General features: G+C 41.1%; 1 long non-coding RNA gene across 1 annotated transcript in view; it reads right to left on the reverse strand.

Annotated features, from left to right (window-relative positions):
• Positions 1 to 3,281: 3,281 nt before the first annotated feature.
• LOC122121042 overlaps positions 3,282 to 12,994 on the reverse strand; it is a 29,036-nt gene continuing 19,323 nt past the window's right edge. The window contains exons 2-3 of the long non-coding RNA XR_006149862.1: positions 5,804 to 5,872; positions 3,282 to 3,468 (exon numbers count right to left, since the gene is read on the reverse strand). This is a non-coding gene — a long non-coding RNA (uncharacterized LOC122121042). The remainder of the gene's footprint in view (positions 3,469 to 5,803; positions 5,873 to 12,994) is intronic.

Consider the following 12,994-nt stretch of genomic DNA (forward strand, 5'->3'; position numbering starts at 1 on the left):
TGCTCACTGTCATGGTGTTAGGATGTTTGCTTTGCAACAGGCCCAAAAACAATGGATCCATCTAACTGTGAACTGGAACTTATGAAGCTGTAACCCAAATAAATCTTTCTTCCTTTTAAGTTGATTACTTCATATATTTTGTCCACAGCCACATAATGCTTGTTGACACATGTCATGTCTCACATACCACAAAGCAATTCCTTTGAATGTGGTATGGGTGATGATGGAGATGGCACTATTCCGGGATAGGTTGGGAGATGGAAGAGCTCACTGCTGTTGAATTTTTGAAGCTCACTGCTGAATATTTCTAAGGAAATATCTGTGCTGGGCCTTAAGAATTGATAGGAAACTCTTCATGGAAGAAGTGTTTATATACTTTAAGCCAAAACATGAAAATATGTTCTTTATTTCAAAGGGAAATAGGGAGCCCACATTGAAGATGCCTTTTTCTGGAAATTCAATTAATCTAATTCCAAATTTTGATTTTGGATGTCAACAAGATGGCCACCAGGTGGCAGCACGAACATAGAAATTGTGTATCTCAGAAACAAGTTCATTCATGAATAAGATTTATAAATTTGTCCAGCTCTCAAGAATATTGTCAAGTCTGGTGGTCTGAGGTTATATAGGGTGTAGCTGCGTCCCTATTATGTCTGCAGAGGATTGTGCTGGGGACTCCAGGCATTGACAACTAGGACATCTCATAGGGTCTGGCTTGAGGAGAGAGATCAAAGATTAGTCCCATCTGTCAGTCAAAGTGTTTGAGGAATTTGGAGCAGAAGGAAGACACGTAGGAAAAGGCATCCAAAGGCAACATTGTCCCTGCCGCAGGGGCATTTTCTGCCTGTGGGATGTCTGTTTGACACAGCAAATAGCAGTGACATTACCAGTCCCCTGGAGTCACAGGGTCTTAGGATGAGATCTTGGGACAAGATGTCATAGATCAGAATCCAGTCTCTGTGCTGTGCATGCTGTGACACACGCTCCAGATTCCCCTTGCAGGCTAAAGAACTTATTCCCATAGCTGCTGGCCAGTGTTGCCTACAGCCTGGATTTGGGGGAATTTCCACTCGGTGACGAAAGCGACCCTGTAGCAGTTTGCATTCTCATGGTTGGCATGGATTGAATGATTGCTTTATGAGGGAACTATACAAATCTGACTCCCTGGCTCCAATTCAGCAGGACCATCCCAATTGCACAGTTCCCCAGTAGGGCTGTCTGGAGTTGCTGAGGCTAAAGCCACAGTTCAGTTTCTTCCTTTACCCAGATAGGCTCCTTTCTTCCCCTCACAAGGGTTGGTTAGGGGTACATTCCCCAATAACCTTGCTACACTTCCCAGCTCTGCCTCCATGTCAGCTTCCCCGGGAAACCTAAACTCATCTTTCCTTTACTTGTGGGGGTACTGAGGCGATTTTGAGGCTGGTATTTACACATACACACAGAGAGTTGTATCTTTGAGAGACCTCAAAGGTATGCTTAACATGTACTGGGTAAGTCCCCTTGGGCAAAGATTTGGTTTTCCCCTCCATTATATCCTTAGAGCCTCCACACAGCAGGTATTGAATAGATATATGTTCAATGATCAAACGTATGAACATTGCCTATTGTCTAATACTTCAGAAGCTGAAGAAAATAAGCAATGGCCAACTGGGCCACACTGTGTGTGTGTGTGTGTGTGTGTGTGTGTGTGTGTGTGTGTGTGTGTGTGTGTGTGTGTGTGTGTGTGTGTGTGTGTGTGTGTGTGGTGGTGGTGGTCCTGAGGCTTGCTTGGACTCAGGGGTACTGCCCCTGAGCTGTTTTTGCTCAAGGCCAGCGCTCTACCACTCGAGACAGCTCCACTTCCGGTTTTCTGGTGGTTAATTGGAGGTTAAGAGTCTCACAGACTTTCCTTCTTAACTGGCTTTAAACCTGGATCTTCAGCTCTCAGCCTGCTGAGTAGCTAGGATTGAGTAGCTAGTGTGAGCCACCACTGAGCAGCATGGCCATATATTAAGTGACTGATAAATGATGTTTGTGCTTAGGTCCTGCAGGGTAAAGTCTTTTTTCACTTTTAGACAGTTATCTCTATTTTACAAGCATCACTGGGAAGTTGGTTCCAGCCAATTTGTTAGCTCTTATAAATGGCAAGGGAAAACTGGCAATTCGACACAGACTGAATACCATGCTCTCTCCAATCACTTTTGGATATGAGCTGATGTAAATAATTAAGAAAATGAACCAGGAGCTTGGGATGTAGTTCAGTGCTAGGATACTAGCTTAGCACTCACAAGCCTCTGAGTCTCTTCCCCAAGAGTGCAAAATAAATCACAATAACATAGTATAATTAGGGGCCTCTGCAAATTCTAGAGAATGGTACTGGAATAGTTCAAAGCTGCTTGCCCACTAGTTAAGGCACAATCTGGTTTATGTCTTTCCCAAGGTTTCTTTCCTCTCTTCTTCTTTTCTTCTTTTTTCTCTCTTCTTTTTCCTCTCTCCTTTCTTCCATTCCTCCTTCTTTCTTTCCTTCCTTCTTCTCTTTCTTCTTCCTTTTATTTCATTCTTTTCTTTCTTTCCCTCCCTCCCTCCCTTCCTTGCTCTTTCTTACCTTCTTTCTTTTCTTTCTTTCTTTCTTTCTCTTTCTTTCTTTTTCTTTCTTTCTTCCTTCCTTCCTATCTTTCTTTCTTTCTTGGAAATTAAACTCCAGATCTCATGCTTGCCAGGCACTCCACCACTTGAGTCATGCCCCTGTCTTTTTGTTTTTCAGATAAGCTCTCATTCTTCAGATAAGCTCTCATTCTTCAGCTTGATCCATCCTTGGACGGAGATGCATCTACCTCTGCCTCCTGAGTAATTGGGATTATAATCATGCTCCACCATGTCCAGTCAATATTCCAAGTTTTCTACAATGGGTTGTCTGATAATTAATAAAAACATTGCTCCATTTTTATCTAAGTCTCTCCCTGGATAAAAATGTTTGACCCTTTGTTTTTCTATTTCTTGAGAAAGAATATATGGTTAATTGGAGTTATGAGATTGGTCTATTTAAGCATTTCAGGGTTAGGAGTTTTGCTGCTAGAGAGAGAAGGTACTGTTATTGCAAGGATATGGCAACTGTGACTCCCTTGGCTAAAACATATGAAGAGTGCCTCCCACTGGACATTTGTATAAGTGCGTGCCTTGTAAGCAGACAAATATTAACAGTTTACGTTACAAAGATGGTTTAAAGCAAATGAAATAATAACAAAAAGCAAGTGAATACATTTTATTTTAAAACTAAAATATAAGAAGTAAGTCCTGCATAATTTGGGGAGGAAAGAGAAAGCCACATTGCTCTGTGAGACTTTATTTTACTAAGTTTTTAAAGGTTCACAAGATCCATATGCGAGGCACTAGGTTCCATTTCCAGCACTGCAAAAGTAAAAAATCAAGTAAAGAATGCACAGTAGATACTCTTTTTAAGATCCACAATGTTCAAAGAGAAGATATTTCCTGTATCAAAGAGAGGGAAAAACAATGTTAGGAATAAAAACTATGCTGTGCATGAGACAGCCTCCTTACTTCCTTCTTTCTCCTTCTCATCCCTGCCTCCCTACTATCTTTTCTTTCTTTCTCTGTCTTCCTTCTTTCTCTCTATCCTCTTTTTCTCTTTCTTTCTTCTTTCTTTCTCTTTTCTTTCCTTCCCTTCCTCCCTCCTTCCCTTCCTTCCTTCCTTTGACTAGAACTCATGTCCTGGGGCTCTTACTTGCTTTTTCTCTCAAGGATAGTGCTCATACTTGAGCCACAGCCCCACTTTTTGAACTGTGATCCTCAGATCTCAGTCTTCTGAGTGGCAGGATTATAGTTATAAGCCATGAAGTGGGCAACCAAGCCTCCCCATTTCTAAGCACTCCTACTCAACATGCCATTGGAGAGAGGAAGGAGGAAAGAATTAGGAAAGACTATTTGCTATACACCAGCACCCCCTATAGACCAGAATGTGTAAATGTTAGGCTCCTTACATGTATTCTCTATCAGAGGAGGTGGATGTGATCATTCCAATTTTACAGGTAACTAATCTGAGCTTGGAAAAGTTACGGTTTTCCTTTGTGACACAACTGGTAAGACACAGCCAGAATTTGGAATGAGATCTGAGCTCAATACATTTGTGTTTTCTAGCACACCCAATCAATCTTTCCTGATTGAAGTGTGAAAGTCCATTAAATTGCTGATTAGGCTTATGACAGGACAGTAGAATGGTTCTTTGTGCTGGTCTTGGCATTGTATGACATAGTCTGAATCACTGACTTATTCTTTGCTCTTTACTGGAGTGTATGATGCGGTAAGTTATCTTAGCTAATTGTACCTTAATCTTTTCATCTGTCAAATGCATCCTAAAGTTGTTAGGATGTTGACCAGTTGTAATACTTGCAAGCATGTAAGGATGCATACTTGTTACTAGACTCCAGTTTGGCCTCTGAGATTAGGGAAACCAGATGACATAGTTCTGACATTTTCTAGTTCTTGGATTCTGTACAACACACACATACACACATACAGAGAGAGAGAGAGAGAAACCACCTGCTTTAATAATGATATTTCTTTCTCTTCCTTCCTTCCTTTCTTCGTTTCTCTCTTTCTTTCTCTTTCTTTCTTTCTTTCTTTCTTTCTCTTTCTTTCTTTCCTTCCTTCTCTTTCTTGGCCACCACTGGAAACTGAATCCAGGACCTGGGAATTGTCCCTGGGCACTGTCCCTGAGCTTCTTTTGCTCAAGGCTAACACTCTATCACTGGACCCACAGCACCACTTCTGGCTTTTTCTGTTTATGTAGGGGCTTCATGCATGCAAGGCAAGCATTCTACTACTAAGCCACATTCCCAGCCCTCATAGGGGAGTTTCTGATGACCAAATTAATTCATTCCTATACAACTCTTAGAATGATACCTGGCATATAGAAAGTACTAAATGCTATATGTACATATAGTTATAGTTGTTAATATATTTATTGTTATTAATAAAAAGGACTCCAGAACTCATTCAGGTGGCCTGATTAAATTAGGATATAACATTGCAGCCTCTACAAATGATCAGCTGGGACAGCGTCCTTTGTTCCTAACCAACCATATTGTTGACATGTCTCTTCTCAGTCTGAGGCATAGCTCCTATTTGTATCCCAGTTCAGTCTCTTGGGATGACCTTCTTGTACTCATTTTTTTCCATATGTTTCATAAATAAGATACTCAGCATTGGTCTCTGGAATAAGAAAACAGTGACTCCTTGATACCTTAAAATAACAAACTAAGAAAGAGCAACAAAATGGATTTAATAAAAGAAAATCACAATGGGGAGACACTGATCTAAAGCAAAAAATTGAGGACAAATCATAGCCAAGTTTTTGCTCAAGTGAAGTAAGTGGGAGTGAGGATGGGGGGATATTTACTTCTGACAAATATTGTAATTTTTCCTTTTTCCCTTTACTATCCTTCTGAATGACCTTGAATACAAGAGGCGAATCAAAATAGGAGCTTCATGGTTGAATGGTTGGGGAGGATTTTGCATGAACTGAAGAGGGTGATGCTGTGTGTGCAATATGGCCATTTTATCCCAGAGATCGAGTCACAAAGGAGTAAGTAGGTTAAAATGAGATTCTATAATGCATGAAAAATGAAAAGGCTGGGCCTTAGTTTTCAGAGCTATAAAATAAGATAGGTAGAATAGGCCCCTTTCAGTTTCAATAATCTGATCCTCAGAGTATTCACCTCACCATCCCACCACCATCCATGCCCAGAGCACATTCAGCAATATACCAGAAGATGTGATATGGTGCACGTTTAAGTGTCATACTTACCAGGTGCAAGCCAGCAGGCAAGTGATTTAATTTCTCTGTGCCTCAGTTTCCTCATCTTTAAAGTAAGGCCTCATAGGATTAAAACAAAAATACATGTAAAATAATGTAGTAACAGTTGACTTACAGTAAAAGAAAAAAAAGATATTTTGAGACATGGCAGGAGCTCCAGCAATGACTGAGCCTGTTATTGGAAATAGCATCCAACCCCTGTCATTTATCATTTTCTTTCAAAGATAGTAGTGATTCTCAAAGTGTACTGGGAATTCTAGCATCAGAATTCCTAAGGGAAGGTTACTGAAAAACACATCTTTCTTGGCCCTTACCTCCACACCTACCAAATGACCATCTCTGATCACTAGGCTCTAGAATCAGCATTTTCAGCATACTTGATGAAATTTGAGAGTCACTGCTTTATTATTTTAATAGCCTAATTTAGAGTCTTTCTAATTAAAAAAATGTGTTGGGGCTTAGAGCCAGTGATTCATACCTGTCATCTTCGCTACTTAGGAAGCTAAACTCTGAGGATCATGGTTAGAAGCCAGCCAGGACAAGTGAGTCTGTGAAACTCATATCTCTAATTAACCATCAAAAAGCCCGAAGTAGAGCTGTGGTCCAAATGGCAGAATGCTAGCCTGGAACAAAAAAAAGCTCAATGATAATACCCAGGCCCTACGTTTAAGCCCCAAAGGCTAGCACAAAAAGGTGTTGAAATATTTCCTGCTATCCTTTAACCTCAGGAAAATTGCCTATTGTCATCTTAATTAAGCCATCAATTCTTTACTATTTTTATGTGTAAGAATCTTTGAACAGAGCTTGGCACTGGGTGTTTATGTTTGTAATCAGGAGGATGAGATCTGATGATTGTGATTTGAAGCCAACCTGGGCAGTCAAATCCTCAAGGCTCTTATCTCCAATTAATCAGTAAAAAGTTAGAAGTGGGTGTGTGGCTCAAGGAGTAGAGCGCCAGCTTTGAGTGCCAAGTGAGAGTATAAGGCCTTTAGTTCAACCCCAGTACCAGCAGAAAGAAAAAAAATAGAATCCTTGAAGAGACCTGAATTGGATAGGCCTGGCTCAAATAGAGTTGTTTTTTTTTCTTTTGGTGCCGGTCCTGGGGCTTGAACCCAGGGTCTGGATGCTGTACCTGAGCTTTTTTTTCAGAACTCTAATAGGGCTCTTAAAGTGGGCAGATAATTGAGCTGGGGACATGGCTCAAGTAATAGAGTGCCTGCCTAAGTTCAATTTCCAGTACTTCCAAGAAGAAAAAAAATTCAGAATGGACAGCGAGCAGAGCATCAGTGGCTCACACCTATGATCCTAGCTACTCAGGAGGCTCAGATCTGAGGATCAAGGTTCAAAGCCAGCCTGGAAAGGAAAGTTTGTGAGACTCCTATCTTCAATTAACCACCAAAAAAACATGGAAGTGGAACAGTGGCTCAAAGTGTTAGAGTGCTAGCTTTAAACACAGAAGCTCAGGGACAGTGCCTACCTAGGCCCTGAGTTTAAGCCCTGAAACTGACATATACACACATACAAAAAAGAATGTGAAGACATCGAATAGCTGAAAGTCAAGAGATCCAGAAGCCCAGCAGTTATCTTTGCTGAACAAGTCAGGGAGATGATTGCTATTTTAGCATCCTTCTTTGAATGTTTGTAAGATTTGCTTAGATAAAAATGCTCATCCATAGAAAGCCATCAAAGATTGAATATCAAGGTCATGGAATTTACTTGAAACATCCTTCAGTTTTAGAGTATTTTATGTAGGAATTTGTGGACATTAACCCACCCACAAATCAAAACACATGTATTGTATTCTATTAAGAATTTTGAGCTGCTGAATGCTGGTGGCTCACACCTGTAATCCTAGCTACTCAGGAGGCTGAGATCTGAGAATCATGGTTCAAAGCCAGCCTGGCAGGAAAGTCCATGAGATTCTTATCTCCAATTAACCACAAGAAAAATGGAAGTGGCACTGTGGCTTAAGTGGTAGAGTACTTACCTTCAGCTAAAGAGCTAAGGGACAGCACCCAGGCCCGGAGGTCAAGCCCAACAACTGACAAAAAAAGAATTTTGAGCTGGGAGTTGGTGGTTCACATCTGTAATCCTAGCTACTCAGGAGGCTGAGACCTGAGGATCATGGTTCAAAGCCAGTCCAGGCAGCAAAGTCTATGAGACTTTCTTTTTGTCTGTCTTGAACTCTGGGCCTGGGTGCTGTCCCTGAGCTCTTCAGCTCAAGGCAAGTACTCTACCACTTTGAACCCCAGCACCACTTCCAGTTTTCTGATGGTTAATTGGAGATAAGGATCTTACAGACTTTCTTTCCTGGGCTGGCTTTGAACTGTGATCCTCAGATCTCAGCTTCCTGAGTAGCTAGGATTACAAGTGTGATCCACCAGCACCCAGCTGTGAGACTCTTATCTCCAATTAACTGCCACAAAACCATAAGTGGCACTGTGGCTCAGAGTGGTAGAGCACTATCCTTGAGTGAAAAAGCTCAGGGACAATGCCCAGGCCCTGAGTTTAAGCCTCATGAGGGACAAAAGAGGAGAGAGGAGAGAGGAGAGAGGAAGGAGAAGAGAGGGGAGAGAGGGTTGAGAGGGGGTGAGAGAGAGAGAGAATTTTGAGAACAAATATGTAAATAATATTGATTCAATGACTTCATTGATTCAATGATCTCATTCCTTACCAGCCAAGAAATCAAACTGTTTCAGGTCTACTTAAACCATTGGTGGAAGTGGTTTAGTCTGGCAGATATTTATGACCTGAAACCATGTTTCTTATTTTATTGCCAGTTTCATGCACGACCAAATCCAAAGATGGATAAAGATTTAGTCTAATATTTACTCACTCTAGAGTCAAAGAGTCAATATTCCTAACAACCTTTTGTTCCTGGATATACTCCACAGAATTGGACTAAAATCAGACATTTCTTTTTTTTCTTTCATTTTATTTGAAAAGTACAGAAGGTTACAAAAATAAGAGCAAATTTTTTTGTTTTTCAAACAAAATTTGTTCTTATAGTCTTGAAAATCTGCACTAAAGCTAGGAAATTTAAATACAAAATCTGAAAGTGACACAATCAATACTCGGTTTTGCAAATGTGAAGTGCCAAAATATGCTTTTCAGCAGTAAAATTCACAATTGGGGACAAGAGCAAATGAATATGCAAAGTGTAGTTTTTCTTAACAATTGTGTCAAGTTAACAGAAGACACACAGCTCCTTCTTTGATGGAACTTTTCATGTATGTAACCAAAACCAACAACTGGTACACTGGAACTCTGTTGATAGGAGGAAAAATTATCCTTGTGGGTTCCCTAAGAGGCAGAGATTATGCTACGTAGGAGGCTGAGATCTGAGGATCAAGGTTCAAAGCCAGCCAGGCAGGAAGTTCTGTGAGACTCTTATTTCCAATTAACCACCAGAAAACCAGAAGTGGAGCAGTGGCTCAACTGGCAGAATGACAACATTAACACAAAAGCTCAGTGAGAGTGCCCAGGCTGAGTTCAAGTTCCCCGAGGACTGGTGCACACAAAAAATGGATTTAAATTTCAAATTTCTCCTCAGTATTACTGTGGTCCTTAGGGAAAACCAGTTAGTTCTGTGATTCTTATGTGAGGTCCTGAGCCCTGAGATTGTTTGGAGCATGCTGAAATTTCTAGGGGTATTTACAGCAGGCCTAAATTCTCCCTGCCAAGTTGGCAGTATTCTAAACCTGAGGGCATCTTAGAAAAAGGAAAGTTTCAAAAACAGACCCGAAGACCAATGGAACAAAATAGAAGATCCAGATATAAATCCACAGGCCTACAGCCAGCTGATATTCGACAAAGGAGCCAAAGACATACAATGGAAGAAACACAGCCTCTTCAACCGCTGGTGCTGGGAAAACTGGGCAACCACATGCAGAAAACTAAAAGTGGACCCCAGCCTATCACCATGCACCAACATCAACTCAAAATGGATTAAAGACCTTAACATTAAACCTGAATCTCTGAAACTACTACAGGACAGAGTAGGAGAGACACTTGAACTAATAGGCACAGGAAGGAACTTCCTGAACAGAGTCCCAGGGTCACAACAAGTTGGAGAGAGACTCGACAAATGGGACTACCTTAAAATAAAAAGCTTCTGCACAGCTAAATCTATCGCAACTAAGCTAGAAAGACAACCAACTAATTGGGAAAAAATATTTACCAGCAATATATCAGACAAGGGGTTAACATCCTATATATACAGGGAACTCAAGAAACTAATCCCTCCCAAACCTAACAAACCAATTACTAAATGGGCAAGGGAACTAAAGAGGGACTTCTCAAATGAAGAAATAAAAATGGCAAAGAAACACATGAGGAAATGTTCATCATCCCTGGTGGTGAAGGAAATGCAAATAAAGACAACCCTGAGATACCACCTTACCCCAGTCAGAATGTCCCACATCCACAAATCAGCCAACGACAAATGCTGGAGGGGATGTGGAGAAAGAGGAACCCTATTACACTGCTGGTGGGAATGTACACTTATCCAACCACTTTGGAAAGCAGTCTGGAGGGTCCTTAGAAAGCTAAAGATTGACCTCCCTTACGACCCAGTCATACCACTTCTAGGCATCTACCCTGAACAACAGGAACCAATATACAAGGACACGTGCACCTCCATGTTTATTGCAGCACTGTTCGCAATAGCTAGGATATGGAAACAACCTAGGTGCCCCACCACAGATGAATGGATCCAAAAATTGTGGTATCTATACACAATGGAATATTATGCAGCCATTAGAAATGACAAAATAATGGCATTTGCAGGGAAATGGATGGAGCTAGAAGGAATCATGTTGAGCGAGGTAAGCCAAGAACGAAGAGACAAACGGTACATGGTCTCCCTGATAAGTGGATGCTAAATCCAAAAGGTTAGGTGATACGACAAAACTAACAGGACTTAAGAAACAAAGAACTCCCGCTCATCTGGTTGAACCACTACTAAATATCCTCATGCTGCTGATCACAAATATGGTATATAACATGTGAACACTGTTATATATTACAGACTGTGGTAGACAATTTGCTCCAGGGAAGTTAGAATGAACTTGTGACTTTGAAATTATGTAATCATTTAATCACAATCAAAAAAAAAAAAAAAGAACCTCGGGGAAGGGAGGGAGGGAGGGGATGGTAGGGGGAAAACAATGGAGGGGGTAACAATGTTCAAGAGGAAGTGTACTCATAACCTCACTCATGTAACTGTAACCCTCTGTATAGTAGCTTTACAATAAAAATAAAATAAAATAAAATAAAATAAAAAAAAGAAAAAGGAAAGTTTCTGAGTTTCAGGAGGCTTGCACAATTCAATTTTATGGGCTGGTCACTTACCCAGACTCTTAGAGACTTAGATTTTCTTCTGGAAGTTTTCTTTTCCACACTACAAAACTCACATTTAACAAAAACTTTTATCATTTCTTATTTTTATGCCAGTACCAGGGCTTGGACTCAGGGTCCCATGTTTTTGTTTTTGTTTCCTCCTTAAGGCTGTTGCTCTACCACTTGAATCACAGTTACTTTTCCAGGTTTTTGCTGGTTAACTGGAGATAAGAGTCTTGGGGCCAGGCGCTGGTGGCTCACGCCTGTAATCCTAGCTATTCAGGAGGCTGAGATCTGAGGATCGCGGTTCAAAGCCAGCCCGGGCAGGAAAGACCGTGAGACTCCTATCTCCAATAAACCACCAGAAAACCAGAAGTGGCGCTGTAGCTCAAGTGGTAGAGCGCTCGCCTTGAGCTGGAGAGCTGAGGGACAGCGCCCAGGCCCAGAGTTCAAGCCCCACGACCGACAAAAAAAAAAAAAAAAAAAAGAGTCTTGGGGACTTTCCTGCTCAGGCTAGCTTTGAACCTCAATCCTCAGATCTCAGCCTCCTGAGTAGCTAGGATTATAGGCATGAGCCACTGGCAACCAGCAGAAGACACTTAGTTTGTTTGTTTTCAAATTCTTTATTGTGATTAAGTGATTACATAAATTTCCCAAATTTCACAGTATTGTAGGATAGTAATGCTTAGTTAAAGTCACAAACACATTCTAACTTTCATGGGGCAAAATGTCTATTGTGGTCTATAACATTTATGAGTTCTATGAGCTTTGACAATACAGTTATTTCTTCCACACTGGGTGATATGTATATTTCTTTTGTTTTGCATAGCATCAGCTGTTCCCTCTTTTCCACTCATTCCCTCCCTCCCATCACTGCCATTGAGTTGCTTAGTTCATTTTGATCAATGTCCAGTGCAGCTGACGGGTCCCACTGTTGTACGTTTTTCCCTGATTCCCTCTAGTTCTGTGTCTTCCTCCTGGTTTCCCTCCGGTGTGCACATATATATCATATATGTGATCAGCAGCATGGGGTTTTTTAGTGGTGATTCAACCAGATGAGTAGAAGTCCTTTGTTTCTTAAGTCTTGTTAACTTTGTCATATCACCTTACGTTTTGGATCAGGGAGACCATGTGCCGTTTGTCTCTTTGCTCTTGGCTTACCTCACTCAACATGATTTCTTCTAGTTCCATCCATTTCCCTGCAAATGCCATTATTTTGTCCTTTCTAATGGCTGTATAATATTCCATTGTGTATAGATACCACAATTTTTGGATCCATTCATCTGTGGTAGGACATCTGGGTTGTTTCCATATCCTGGCTATTGTGAACAGTGCTGCAATAAACATGGAGGTGCATGTGTCCTCATATACTGGTTCCTATTGTTCAGGATAGATGCCTAGAAGTGGTATGGCTAGGTTATAGGGGAGGTCAATATTTAGCTTTCTGAGGACCCTCCAGACTGCTCTCCAAAGTGGTTGTGTAAGTGTACATTCCCACCAGCAGTGTAATAGGGTTCCTCTTTCTCCACATCCCCTCCAGCATTTGTCATTGGCTGACTTGAGGATGTGGGCCATTCTGACTGGGGTAAGGTGGTATCTCAAGGTTGTCTTTATTTGCATTTCCTTCACAACCAGGGATGGTGAACATTTCCTCATGTGTTTCTTTGCCATATTTATCTCTGCTTCTGAGAAGTCTCTCTTTAGTTCCCTTGCCCATTTAGTAATTGGTTTGTTAGGTTTGGGAGGGATTAGTTTCTTGAGTTCCCTGTATATACTGGATATTGACCCCTTTTCTGATATTGCTGGTAAATATTTTTTCCCAGTTAGTTGGTTGTCTTTCTA

This window comes from Dipodomys spectabilis, unplaced genomic scaffold, assembly GCF_019054845.1.
Source record: "Dipodomys spectabilis isolate Male_0828 unplaced genomic scaffold, ASM1905484v1 ptg000180l, whole genome shotgun sequence".
Taxonomy (NCBI): Eukaryota; Metazoa; Chordata; class Mammalia; order Rodentia; family Heteromyidae; genus Dipodomys; species Dipodomys spectabilis.